The sequence below is a fragment of the Garra rufa genome, chromosome 8 (assembly GCF_049309525.1).
Source record: "Garra rufa chromosome 8, GarRuf1.0, whole genome shotgun sequence".
Classification (NCBI taxonomy): Eukaryota; Metazoa; Chordata; class Actinopteri; order Cypriniformes; family Cyprinidae; genus Garra; species Garra rufa.
This window is the reverse complement of record NC_133368.1, coordinates 38,706,877-38,720,216: the sequence shown is the minus strand read 5'-3', so window position 1 is coordinate 38,720,216 and position 13,340 is coordinate 38,706,877. Positions and strand designations below refer to the sequence as shown.

Sequence of the window (13,340 nt, the reverse complement as noted above, 5' to 3'; positions counted from 1 at the left end):
GATTAGGCCGGAGCACGCTAGAGGATCACTTCTCATTCTCCTGTCAGAAGAGATGCATAAATTAAAGTGAATAGGATAAAGCTAAGATGACAGATTTCATATTTCTAAACATACTTATGAATGCACATTAAAAGAATCCTCTGAATGCCCTTCTGATTAAAAAAAACCCCATTTTACTACAGTTTAATTTACTAAAACAATAAGTTTAATTTCTAACAATTTTACATGTTAAATGATTTTATTCTTAACATTATTTAATTTTTTTATTATTATTATTTTATTTTATTTTATATTTTTTGACAACAAGATGATCGTTTGGCAGGATTTAAAAGCAAATCATTATATTAACAGAGTGCTGTTCTGCTAGCCTGTCCAAAGATGGCAGCAGCACACAGTCTCAATGCAGTTGTCCGTCCATTACAACACTGGTTGTCAACTTGTTTTGTTTCAGGACCCAGATTTTACATTGACATCAAATGGAAACCCAATACAGCACTGAAATTGTTTATCATGGGGGAAAATAAGTTAAAACCCAATATTTACATGTATTATTTATTTGTTAGGCACAAAACAGTGGTTGGCACAAATCATGCTTATCCTTCTGTCAACTGAACCCATATTTAATTTAGTTTACACTACCAGTCAAGTATTTTAATGTTTTTTTTTTAAAGAATTCGCTCACCAAGCCTGTATTTATTTGATCCAAAATACAGCAAAAGCAGTAATACTGTGAAACATTTTGTCGTTTTAAATAACTGCTTTCTATTTGAATATATTTTAAAATGTAATTTATTCCTGTGATCAAAGCTAAATTGTCAGCATAATTTCTCCGGTCTTCAGTGTCACATGATCGTTCAGAAATCTTTCTAATATGCTGACTTGTTGTTCAGAAAACATTTATTATTTTTATTATTATAATTATCAATATTTAAAACAGTTGAGTACTTCAGGATTCTTTGATAAATAGAAAGATACAAAAATCTGCATTTATCTGAAATAAAAAGCTTTTCTAACATTATACACGAAACCTTTAAAAGTTTGGATTCAGTATAACGTTTTTTTTTTAATTTGGGGAAATAAATTAATACTTTTATTTAGCAAGAATGCTTTAAATTGATCAAAAGTGATGACTGACATTTATAATCTTACAAAAGATTTCTATTTCAGATAAATGCTGTTCTTTCCATTCATCAAAGAAACCTGAAAAAATACTACTCAGCTGTTTTCAACATAATAATAAATGTTTTTGAATCAGAATATTAGATTGATTACTGAAGGATCATGTGACTGGAGTCATCATACTAAAAAATCAGCTTTGAAATCAGGAATAAAGGACCATTTAAAATATATTCAAACAAAAAACAACAGTAAAAATATTTCAAAATATTACTGTTTTGCTGTACTTTGGATCAAATAAAAGCAGCCTTGATGAGCAGAAGAGACTTCTATAAAAAAAAAAACATTAAAAATGTTACTGTTCAAAAACTTTTGACTGGTAGTGCTACAGTAAATTGTGTAACTTTGTTTATGGGTTTGACGATGTAGGCACCGTCTAGCTTCTACCTAGTGTCTTAAATTTTTGTCAAAATGCCATAGATAGATTGACGTAACATTAAAAGATATGGGATTTGGGAAGTGTTCTTTATAAACCTATTTATTTTGCTATCCTACTATGCATGATTAGTTGTATTTCATTTTCTTGCAAACAATTATTGGTTTGCTATCTAGCACTGCTGCAATACAATATAATTCAACACACTGCCTATTAGGGAAGCAAAACAAAACTGAATTGTGTATTCAGAAATGACTTTCTGTCCTCAGTCACAAAACACAGAAAATACTGGTCAAACAAACAGAAATGTCACAAATAACTAAGAGCAATTAATTTAATTTAATAGCATATAAAAAGTATTGGAAATCTTGGAATTGGAAGCATCCGTCTGGACACCTGTAGATAAATATGATGTATTTCTGATTAGGAGTAAGAACCACCAAAATTAGGTTCTTTGATGATAGCTTACCGTTATAAATAAGCGGCTGACCTGGAACCTTTAGGAAATGAAAAGCATTTGGCAAGAGTAACCAAGAGGAACCGTCAAAAATAGAAATGCAAATGGCACTGCATATTATTATCGTAATATGACTCATGATTTTTTTCATTCATTGCTTGAATTGCCCATACATTTAGACATCTGTAGTGCATCACAAGCTGTTCTTTCGGAGTTACAGACAGCAGGTCATGTTCTGTGCTGGAAGTGGAGAGGTTGTGCTAATGTTGCTAAGAGCCTGCTTGCAGTGAGGACAATGCTGTTGGACGCTTGAGCCAAGAGAATATGTGCACAACACAGATCTTGATGATTTCAATGTATTGGGGTGAGAGTAAACACCTGCTCAAATCAAACGTGACATGCCAGGATTAGGAAAAATAGCTTTAGCACCACCAACACGCTGGACTCTGCAATATAAAAGTGCATAAAATCAATCTGCACCAATGTTTGTGGCCACTGAGAAAAGTCCACAGGAATCCATTGTTTACATACCACAAACATTCACAACAAATATTCAGAATTGTACTTAAGTGAGAAAGAATACATAAGGAATGCATCTTGTCTGCTTACTGAAAAAAACAAAAAACAGTTTAGTCTGCACTGAAACAAAGATGGATTGTCTCCTATTAAAAAAAACAGTCTACATTTGTTTAAGGGCAACTTTATTGTAAAAGAGCGTGTGTTTGAAACCGTACAGGTCCCCAAGGCTCCAATCAATAGCTCTGCACTCTGCGGGGTGGCTTCAACTCTGCGCTTTACTCAGCAACAGCCTCTGATTAGCTCTCACACAGAGACGCACACGACATGGAGTACTGCAGAGAGAACAGGCGCTCCTAACTAATACCAACACAATTTACATCCCTCTAGTATAAATAGCTAACGTGAAGAATCCTCCCTGCTTTGCAACGCCACAAACTAGCCCCCCTGTTTATTCTAATCTGGTTGTTAAAACAAGTGTTTGTATTATTATTCAAAATTAGTTCAAAGTTTGAAGATGTTTTTAGGTAACTGACATTTTAAAGCAAATGTTCACCCAAAAATAAAGACGTTTTAACATTTACTGACCCTCATGTTGCTCCAAACCTGTATGACTTTTACCAGTAGTGTTTGGTACCATTTTGAAAAGAATACATAAGTTCAGTTGCAATCTGTTCATTAGTGTCAGTTGCAAAGTTCATTAGCATAGTGCTTCACAAGTGTTAACTAAAACTAAAATGTTAAACTAAAATAAAAAGTAAAATATACACATTAAAATGACACCAGGATGCCAAAATGACTAAACCTGAAATAAAAATAAAGTTAAATAGAAAAGGGGGAAAAAACTAATAAAAATGACAAAACTACTAAAATGAAAACTGGAAATATAAAACTAAAAGTTAATTCAACACACTGATATATATTACTTAGTATACACTGCCGTTCAAAAGTTTGGGATCAGTAAGATTTTTAATCTCTTATGCTAAAATTTAATATTGTGAAACGATGTAAAACAATATTTTTCTATTTTAATATAATTAAAATCTAATTTATTCCTGTAATTCAAAGCTGAATTTTCATCAGCCATTATTCCAGTCTTAAGTGTCATACGATTCTTCAGAAATCATTCTAATATGCTGATTTATTATCAGTGTTGGAAAAAGTTGTGCTGCTTAATATTTTTTTTCGAACCTGTGCTACTTTTTTCAGGATTCTTTGATGAATAAAAATTTAAACAGAAAAGCATTTATTTAGATAGGAATAGAAATCTTTTCTAACAATTTCCACTGCTGTTCAAAAGTTTGGGGTCAGTACATTTTTATTCCTTCTTGTTATAAAAAAAAGTTATACTTTTATTCAGCAAGGATGTGTTAAATGATATAAGGTGACATCAAACACTTACATTGTTAGAAAAGTTTAGATTTGAAATAAATGCTGTTCTTTTTCATTTTTTATTCATCAAATAATCCTGAAAAAAAGTATCACAGGTTTCAAAAAAATATTTGGCAGCACAACTTCGATAATTCAAATAATAAATCAGCATATCAGAATGATTTCTGAAGGATCATGTGACACTTAAGACTGGAGTAATGGCTGATGAAAATTCAGCACTGCATCGTAGGAATAAATTATATTTTAAAGTATATTCAAATAGAAAGCATTATTTTATATTTTAATAACATTTTGATTAAATAAATTGCCTTGATGAGCATAAGAGACTTCTTTAAAAAACATTACAAGTCTTACTGATCCTGATTACTGAATGAACGGCAGTGTATAAATAAAAAAAAAAAAACACTGCTCACTGTAAGCATGGAAAGATCAGTAAGACTATTTTTCAAAATATCTCATTTGTGTCCCACAGAAAAAAGAAAGCCATACCAGTTTGAATCGATGTGAGGGTGAGTACTGTAAATGATGACAGAATTTTCATTTTCATTTTCGAGATGTGGTAAGTACATGTGATGGAGTGCTGAAGAGGAAGAGAAAGCCAAATTCAATCAGCACAGCTAGAAAGTGAAATCCACCCTGATCAATAAACAAATCAATATGAAATGCGTGAAACGATACGGGTTCACATACATTGCATACAGTGCAACACATCATGCTGATTTGCATCTCTACATGATTGCTTGTAGCTAGCTGTATTTTTTCCCCTGATGGCTTATGGAAGGTCTGCATCTAATGCATATTTTTTTGTAAAAATTGCATATGGCCATAGCTCTTCATAATGATGAATCATACGTAGCATTTTCTATAAATCACAGAGCCATGCATCCGAAATGAATGTGTTGGCCTTGGGACACATTAGTGTGATCCATTCACTCCTATTCACACATTCTTCCAATTTCAGGCTCAGGTGAACCATACTAGGCTATTCTCCAAGTCCCCCGCCTTTCAAGATGACAAGAGTCCAGGTTATTGACCAATTGCTGCGTGGTCTGTGGCACATTCACAAAGGAGCCCGTAATAGTGCGCTGCCCTCCCAGCGTCATGAATGATTGGTCGGTCTACAAATCTGTATGTCGCCGTCCCACAAATTTACTCTACAGGCTATTAGACACATTTATGCTCCAGTTAGGTCACCATAAAACAGTGGAGAGCTAATGTAAACACAGGTAATAATGTCTAACGGTGTGAGTGTGACCTTCAGGGACAGTGTGGGCAGACAAAAGAGGACCAGATTATTTGACATGTCAGACTCAAAAGTCTACAGTCTGATATTGGCAAGAATATAGCAGCAATAAGAAATACGCACATAAAACTGATAATTCTGTCATCATTTCAAACTCGTATGACTTTCTTTCTTCTGTGGAACACAAAAGAAGATATTTTGAAGAATGAAACTGTTTGTGTCCATACAATAAAAGTCAATGGGGTTCAAAACAACACTGGACCCCATAGACATTTATTATATATGTGACTCTGGACCACAAAACCAGTCATAAGGGTACATTTTTTGAAATTAAGATTTATATATCATCTGAATAAATAAGCTTTCTATTGATGTATGGTTTGTTAGGATAGGACAATAAAAATCTGTGGGTGCAAAAAAAAAATCTTCATGGAACATGATCTTTACTTAATATCCTAATGATTTTTGCCATAAAAGAAAAATCTGTAATTTTGACCCATACAATGTATTCTTGGCTATTGCTACAAATATACCCCTGCTACTTAAGACTGGTTTTGTGGTCTAATATTATATGGAATGATTGCAAATGGTCTAGTGCAGGAAAACTGTACTATATATGCAAACATCTACATACGGGTCCATGTTTATATGCATCATGTGTTAAAAGAAGATACACTTTTAAAATACATTGGAGACAGCAGCTCTAGACTATAGACTATGACCCTTAAGAAGAAAATTCCAAATCAGTCGCCTTTTAAGGTTCCATTTCAGTTAGGCTGCTTGATAAACATACATTACACGTGCCGCTCTACTCTGCACCAGACTTGGTGAACTTCCATAAGCAGCTCAGGGGTAGAGGGGTCATTCTCTCCTTCTCATTTAGTATCTAATGAGGCATGGTGCTGCATAGGCTATAAACTCCCAGACCTCTTAGAGGCACACCTTTGCCACCTGAGAGGCTGACTGGCTGAATACTTAGCATGGCGAGAGTGGCACAGCATGGCAAGACAAAACGTCTGACGTTCCTCAAATAGCTCTTGTGTGTATTTTGTAAGGCAACTGAAACATTTCCAAAAACCTGGTAATCAGCATGTTCTTATGAATAATAAATGGAGAAAATCCTGCTATTCTCTACTGGAAGTAATGAAGATTTATATTCTGTTCCATTAAGCCATATTTTTATGTATAACTATTATATATACACAGTTGAGGTCAAATGTTTAAACACACCTTGCAGAATGTGTTTTATTTATGTATTTATTTTTTGTTTATTGATAGTCCCTTGAGTCCCTTGTTTGTCCTTAACAGTTAAACTGCCCACTGTTCAAAAGTGTACACCCCTGGCTCTTAATACATAATTTTTCCTTCTGGAGCATCCGTGAGCATTTTAACCTTCTGTAATAGTTGCATATGAGTCCCTCAGTTGTCCTCAGTGTTAATAGATGGATCTCTAAATCATACAGTCATTGTTGGAAAGGGTTCAAATTCACAAAAGTGCTGGAAAACTAAAGAATTTTAATCAACTGTATATAGTTATAACTGTTAATGACATAATACTGTACATAACAAGAATATTTGATTAATGCAGGCACATGTCAGCTGTCTTATTCAGATTAATGGCAAGTGCGACAAATTAGGTTAATGGGATAGTTCACCAAAAAAATAAAAATTACCCCATAATTTACTCACCCTCAAGCTATCCTAGATTTATATGACTTTTTTTATTTCATACGAATACATCCAGATTTATAGTTCAAAATGCTAGGACTCTTCCGAGCTTTATAGTGGCAGTTAATGGCTGTTGAGAATTATTAGTCCAGCAGAAGTCCAATAAAGTGCATTCATCCATCATAAAAAGTACATAAACTCCGGTGAGAATATGCTAGTCTCGTGAGAATAAAGTTTAGTTTGCACCAAAGAAAACCCAGTCTCCTCTTGGCTTATATTGAAATCCTTTGACATTTTTCTTTACAAATCCTCGTTTTGCACTTTTTATTCAAGACCAGTGTTTTGTTTTGCTCTCTCCTCTGAGCTTCCACGTTCGTCACTTCTGACCAGTGCTTACGGCATATCTATGTCCTACGGCATCCGCTAGAATGTTGCTCTTTCGAGAATGCGAGTACGCCAGTTAGCGGAAGCTAGAGATTACGGTTTATAAATTTTGAAAATATGGATATATTTCTTAGACAAACACATCCCTTTGCTTCAGGAGGCATTTATTAACCCCCGGAGCTGTGTGGAGTACTTTTAATGATGGATGGATGCACTTTATTGGACTTCTACTGGACTAATGGATGAATCTCAGCACCTACTGACTGCCATTATAAAGCTTACAAGAGCCAAGAAAAAAGTCATATACACCTAAAATGGCTTAATCATGGGATAATTTTCATTACATATTTTCATTATACCTGAATATGTAATAATGATTCATAAGCATTCATGATTCATGATTCATTATTACATATTCAGGTATAACATTCATGAACATTCAAACATTCATGCATTTAAGGGTTAAATCATGTTAATGCATTTACATGAAACATAAATAAATCACAATGCAAACTCATAAGAATTTTTTTTTAATATTGTACATGTTGCCAATTTCAAATGAAATCTTATGACTTCTCAGTAAAATGTCAGTTGGATGTGAGCAAAACAAAAACATAAATAAGATTGTACAAATTCTCATGAAATGAAATAAAAAATTTTTTTTTAAAAATGTAATGAAAGTGTGTTGGAATATGACCAAATTCTGGCATGCGCAACCTAGGTGACATAAATAAAAAAGGAACGTAATTACATTTTATGAAAGATAATGAAGATATAATTTTTTCTTCTTTGGAATAATGCAAACTGATGAATTGTGCATAATAAGATGAGAAAAGTGTCAATAAGTATGTAAATAGTATGTAAATAAGGTAAATTTGTTTCATTTTAAAACCCTATCATAAAAAAGTGTGCTGCTGAAAGGATGAAAATGGGTCTGGGTGAACGATGGAACACACACACAGTGTCTGGGGCAGCAGACATCTGGATCAGGTGCTGCAGCAAGGGTGTGGGGGTGTGGGCGTGACTGTTAGATCAGAGAATGGAGTACATTTGATGGACAGGCCTGTTACCGAAGGTCCTTTCATGTCTATCGCAGCCAAAGGGGACCAGCATGTGTGTTTGTGCATGCGTGACAAATTGTTGACGCCACACTTTTTAGACCGGGTGCGATAATAAACAAATGTGTGTATGTTTGTACATCTGAGCCCCACTGCAATTTTTTTAGGAATTTGTAAGCAGGACCAGATGTGCTTTGTGCAGATGACTGCAAGAGATGAGGAAATTTACAAAAAGCAAAACGAAACGAAAAAGAAAAACAAAGAAACGGAGATGAAATTGTCTCATGTGAAAAGAACACATTGTATGCCTCAGCTGCTGAAACCAACTTAATACTCTCAGAAAAGAAAATAACACAGAATTTCCTGCAGTTTATCTTTGTTTCATTCACAAACACAACAATAATGTCATAGCCGACTTTTTTGTCTGTTATTAGACCTGGCTATATACCACAAAACTGAGTTTGGCTGGACTGGAAGTCTGGAGTTTCTTTCTTACACACTTAAATTGACTCAAAGCAGTCAGGATAAAATATCAGTCATACAGTAACTCATTTCTGCTGGAAGGGTGAAGAAACCTGTTAAGAATCTATCTAGGTCATACTGAGTCTATTTTTAGGACCATTAAAATTTGTCACATTATTTTCATGCCAATTAAAGACCCACACAAGGCAATTCTGATTGTTTTAGTCCACAAAAAATACATTAAGTATTTTAAACATGTTATTAATATAGCAAATATTACTATTAAAAAGTATATAAAAAGTAACATACATCATTCCATTATTTGCTAAATGGAATTTAATGTATAAAAAAAAACATCAATGCATCCATGCAGGATGAATTTGATTATGGAAGTACATTAAAAATGATTTTTTTTAATATGGGAATTAAGAAACCTTTCACAATGCTAAACAAAAAAAAGTCTTAAAAATACACAAAATATAATTTTGATCAGAAATATGATCTGACTAATATGATCCTTTGTGAGAATTTATATCATATGGAGTGGAAGCTGTAGGCACTAGATGGCAGTGTGGTTAGACCCAAAAGAACATCTGACACCAAGCACATATAAAGTAGTTGACACTGTGACCTTTTCTTAAGTTCAATCTTTAGGTAGTTCTTTAATCTGTCAAAGAAAACATTCAATCCAACCAGCTATAGAATAGCTTCTACCAACAGGAGACTGTTGAACACAAGCACAGCAGCATTGCTTTGTAGAAAAAGTATTCATGAATGGATGCTTCTACTCCGCAATGTGACTCATACTGAGTGTATCTAATTAGTGTTGCTTGTTACAGTATTGCACAATTGCTCATGTTTAGGGTCAGAGGTTTTGGAAAAATTGTGGTGGTGACGTGAAGAGCCAAGCACCACTCACACTGTCTTGAGACAGTAAAAACCTAGTGAGTTTTGTCACCAACAAGTACTGCTGGTATTGTTGTACATTTGACAAATAAATGTTTGACACGCTGGAAGGTTTTGATTTGAAGCCTAGCTCTTGAAAGAGTTCAGGGACCTTAGTCAAGCAACCAACCATGGTCCCACTGCCAGATCCTCCACCTGCTTCCCTTAGGGAAAGTCCTCCATTTGATTTCTGTCAATAAAAAGATAAGCATTTCCCCTATCAGCTCTAGACACTTCTCACTGCCATTTAACCGGAGGAAAGTAATGATTTCTCAAGCTGCTAACAACCATCAATCTCTGCCATCAGAGAGGGAAACGGCTCATGACCGGCCGAATGAACAGACTGCATCGGGAGACGTGGCACAAAGGTGAGGTGTAACAAACAGCGGTCAGAGAGGGAGACCAGCTTATTCGGGTCATGACAACTAGACTGTGCTTTCAACAAATGCAATTCCACTAGCCACTTTTACACCTTTGAAGCTTGGCAATTCACCAAATATCCACCCCTTGGAATGTGGGTAGATATCTAAAAAAGTACATTTATGCTTCGTATATATAATATATATACATTTGAAAGGAAGATTGGTCAGTAATTATACAATTAATTGAAACCATTTGCACAGATCTGGGAAGTAACTGGATTACGTAATCAGATTACAGTTACTTTTTTGCATTACCTGATTACATATTATTCACGCAATGGCTGTAAATCACTCATAATTTATTGATTCTGAAATAATTAGTATTTGTTTATGTAATGCAGAGATTCTCAAACATTTATGACATTGCAGAAGATTGCCTATAGAGTATTTTCACGAAAACGTCATTAATCGGCCATATTAGCGGCATTGAACGTAAACAATGCCACTGAACTTGCATATTTTGCTAATTATTGCTGCTGAAAATCAATTATTGTCATGTTTTGGGCTGTACTAATCGGTCAGACTGGGAAAAACATTTGCAATACTACAGACTGACAAAAGTTATAACAAATCAAGGAAAACACTGCAAAAAACTAAGGAATGTGCTTGGCCAAACTGAACCAGGATTTCCAGGGCAAGAATTTTAACAACATTTGTGTCTGTTCTTATCATTTCTGGTCGGGCAAGTGAAAAATTAGACTAATATCTTAATTAATACTGCTTGTAAGCATCTTTACTTCCTATTAACTTCAGTTAAACTTCACTTAGTCCTTCTCTATATATTTTTTATTATTTATATGATTCCACACATTTTTTTCCATGATTTAGACAGCATAAATTTGCAGATCAACCTAACTGACCAAACCGTGACATTCAGTACATGTACAAACTTTTAAATGATTATGGATTTTAAAAATCATAATTTGTATATGGAATGTTTGACGTGAAATTAGTACTCTGTACATTTTCATAATGTACTTTTTAATTCTTTGTATTTTAAATTGAGGGTAATGGTACTATTTCAGTGTTACCCCTTCAGTCGAATCACTTCGACGTTACATTGGGATCTCGCTTGAGAGACCGATCACCTCTGAGCCTTATTAAAAAGGCCAATTGAAAATTGGCGAGTGGACGTGCGCGCCGGCCACGCCCCCGTACATACGGGTATATAAGATGGCTGCGCGCACCACTCAGTCAGACTTTTGCTTTCAGAGCCGATGTGTCGAGCCTCTAAACAGCCGAGAAGAGTTCTTCAGAGTTCATGCTCCCTCCTGCTGCTGCGCTGCCATAACTAAAAGAGTGTTTCACAGAAAGAGCATTGTTTGGCAGCCGTCAGCGCGGTCCCGCGGGCGGCCGTTTTCACGGCCATATAAAGCCTTTTTGCATTCCAGCGAGCAGCCCCGGCGAGTGCATTGCCCCGCGGCCCCTCCCTGGGCAAACCGGGATCACAAAAGAGCAATTTCTAGCGGCCGTTTTAGACGTCCTTTTCAGGATGTCTTTTCGGCCGTGCGTTTCTGGATGTGGTAGTTTCCTCTCCTCAGCGAACGGACATGAGCGCTGCCTCACGTGTTTAGGCTTTGAGCACGCTGGGGTGGTGCTCATGAATGGTCCATGCGGTGAAAGCATGACCATGACCACGCTGAAGTCCTGCCGCTCGTTCGCGAGCTGGCTCCCCCCGCCTCCCTCCCGTCGTCAGCCGTTGAGCCGCCTATGCTCTTCGGCCACCGCAGTGGGGCGCGGGGGGGGACATTCAATTTACGATAGACAGCGTTCCGCCGGCTCAAAAAGCCCTGCGGACCTCTCTATCTCAGCGCGGTCCCGTTGAGTTTCCGCAGCAGACGCTTCCCCGCCTGGCGGGCTGAGCGTCTCCTTCGGTGCTCCTGCAGAGGATGAGATGTCTGTCACAGCATCAGAGGGAGAGTCAGACGGTGACACATCTCTTCCCGCGGCGCGGCGCCCACCCGTGGTCGCTGCCCCCCCGGAGGTTGATGTCGAACTGTCGGCTATGCTTTTCCGGGCAGCCGGGGGGGATCGGTTTGAGGGTCCCTCAGGGGCCTCCGGCCGATCCTTCTAGGCTGGACGACTGGTTCCTGGGGGGGGCACCGGCGGCAGCGCCGCGCTCCCCCCCGGTCCCGTTCTGACCGGATGTGCATGAGGAGCTGACAAAATCTATGGCGCCCTATTAATTTGAAGCGCACTCCAGCTCCTCTCCCCTCGCCACTCTCCATGGCGGGGCAGCCAAGGGGTACGTGGCGGTCCCCCAGGTCGGGCGCGCCATCGCGGTGCACCTTTGCCCGCGGGCGCGGCCGCCTGGTGGGGCCCTCCGCGTCTCCCTTTTAGGGCATGTGAAATTTCTTCCGCCCTCATCGGCTGGGCCTTTTCTGCGCCCCCCGACACGCTGCCCCGCCCTGCAGGCCATTGCAACACTGCAAAAGTGCCAGGTGCAGGCACCTTAAGGCCTGCACGAGAGTGGTCCTGACCAGGGGGTACTTGAAGAACTCCGCGCCGCCACTGACTTCGCCCTTCGGGCCACTAGGTCGCGGCGTGTCCCCTTGGTCAGGTGATGTCCACCTGCGTGGTCCAGGAACGCCACCTATGGCTGACTCTGGCCCGGATGGCAGAGGCCGACAAAGTTCGCTTTCTCGACTCTCCCATTCCCCAGAGCGGCCTATTCGGCGACACCGTGAAGGGTTTTTGCTCAGCGGCGTCGAACGTATCGCCGGCCCCCAAAAGCCTGCGATCCCCCGCCCATCAGCATACCCCGTCGAGTTGCCAGAGCAGTACGCCTCCCCGTCGTTCGGGCTGGGCGTCTCCTCTGGCGCTCCAACGGTCCAGAGGCAGACGGAGGCCGTCCAACATATCCTGCCCCGCCGCGAAGTTACCATTCCGCCGCCTGGGCCCCCGCCTCCGCCTGCCCGTCGCCGAGGGCGTCCCCCCGCAGCTCCGTCCCCTGCTGAGCCACACGATCCAGGCTCGCAGCCGACGTCGAGCCGCCCGTGGGAGAGGGACGCCGCTCGCCTCTCAGGGTCCTGCGACGGAAGACCCTCGCAGGCGAGCTTCGAAGCGTCCCTGATGCGAGCACCCCCGGAGGTGGAGAGAGCTACTCTGTCGGCACTCCCGCTGGAAGCGGGACTTAGCCGGTCATTTGAAATCACAGAAAGACCCAGCTTTCTCACCTCTGGGGCCTCGGCCCCGAGTTTCCTTCCTGAGCAGCACTTCCACTCCTCGGAACCAGACTCGG

The 13,340-nt window shown here is 38.9% G+C and overlaps 1 protein-coding gene across 4 annotated transcripts in view; it reads right to left on the bottom strand.

Moving 5' to 3' along the window:
- nalcn (sodium leak channel, non-selective) overlaps nt 1-13,340 on the bottom strand; it is a 130,305-nt gene that overhangs the window by 34,575 nt on the left and 82,390 nt on the right. The window lies entirely within an intron of this gene.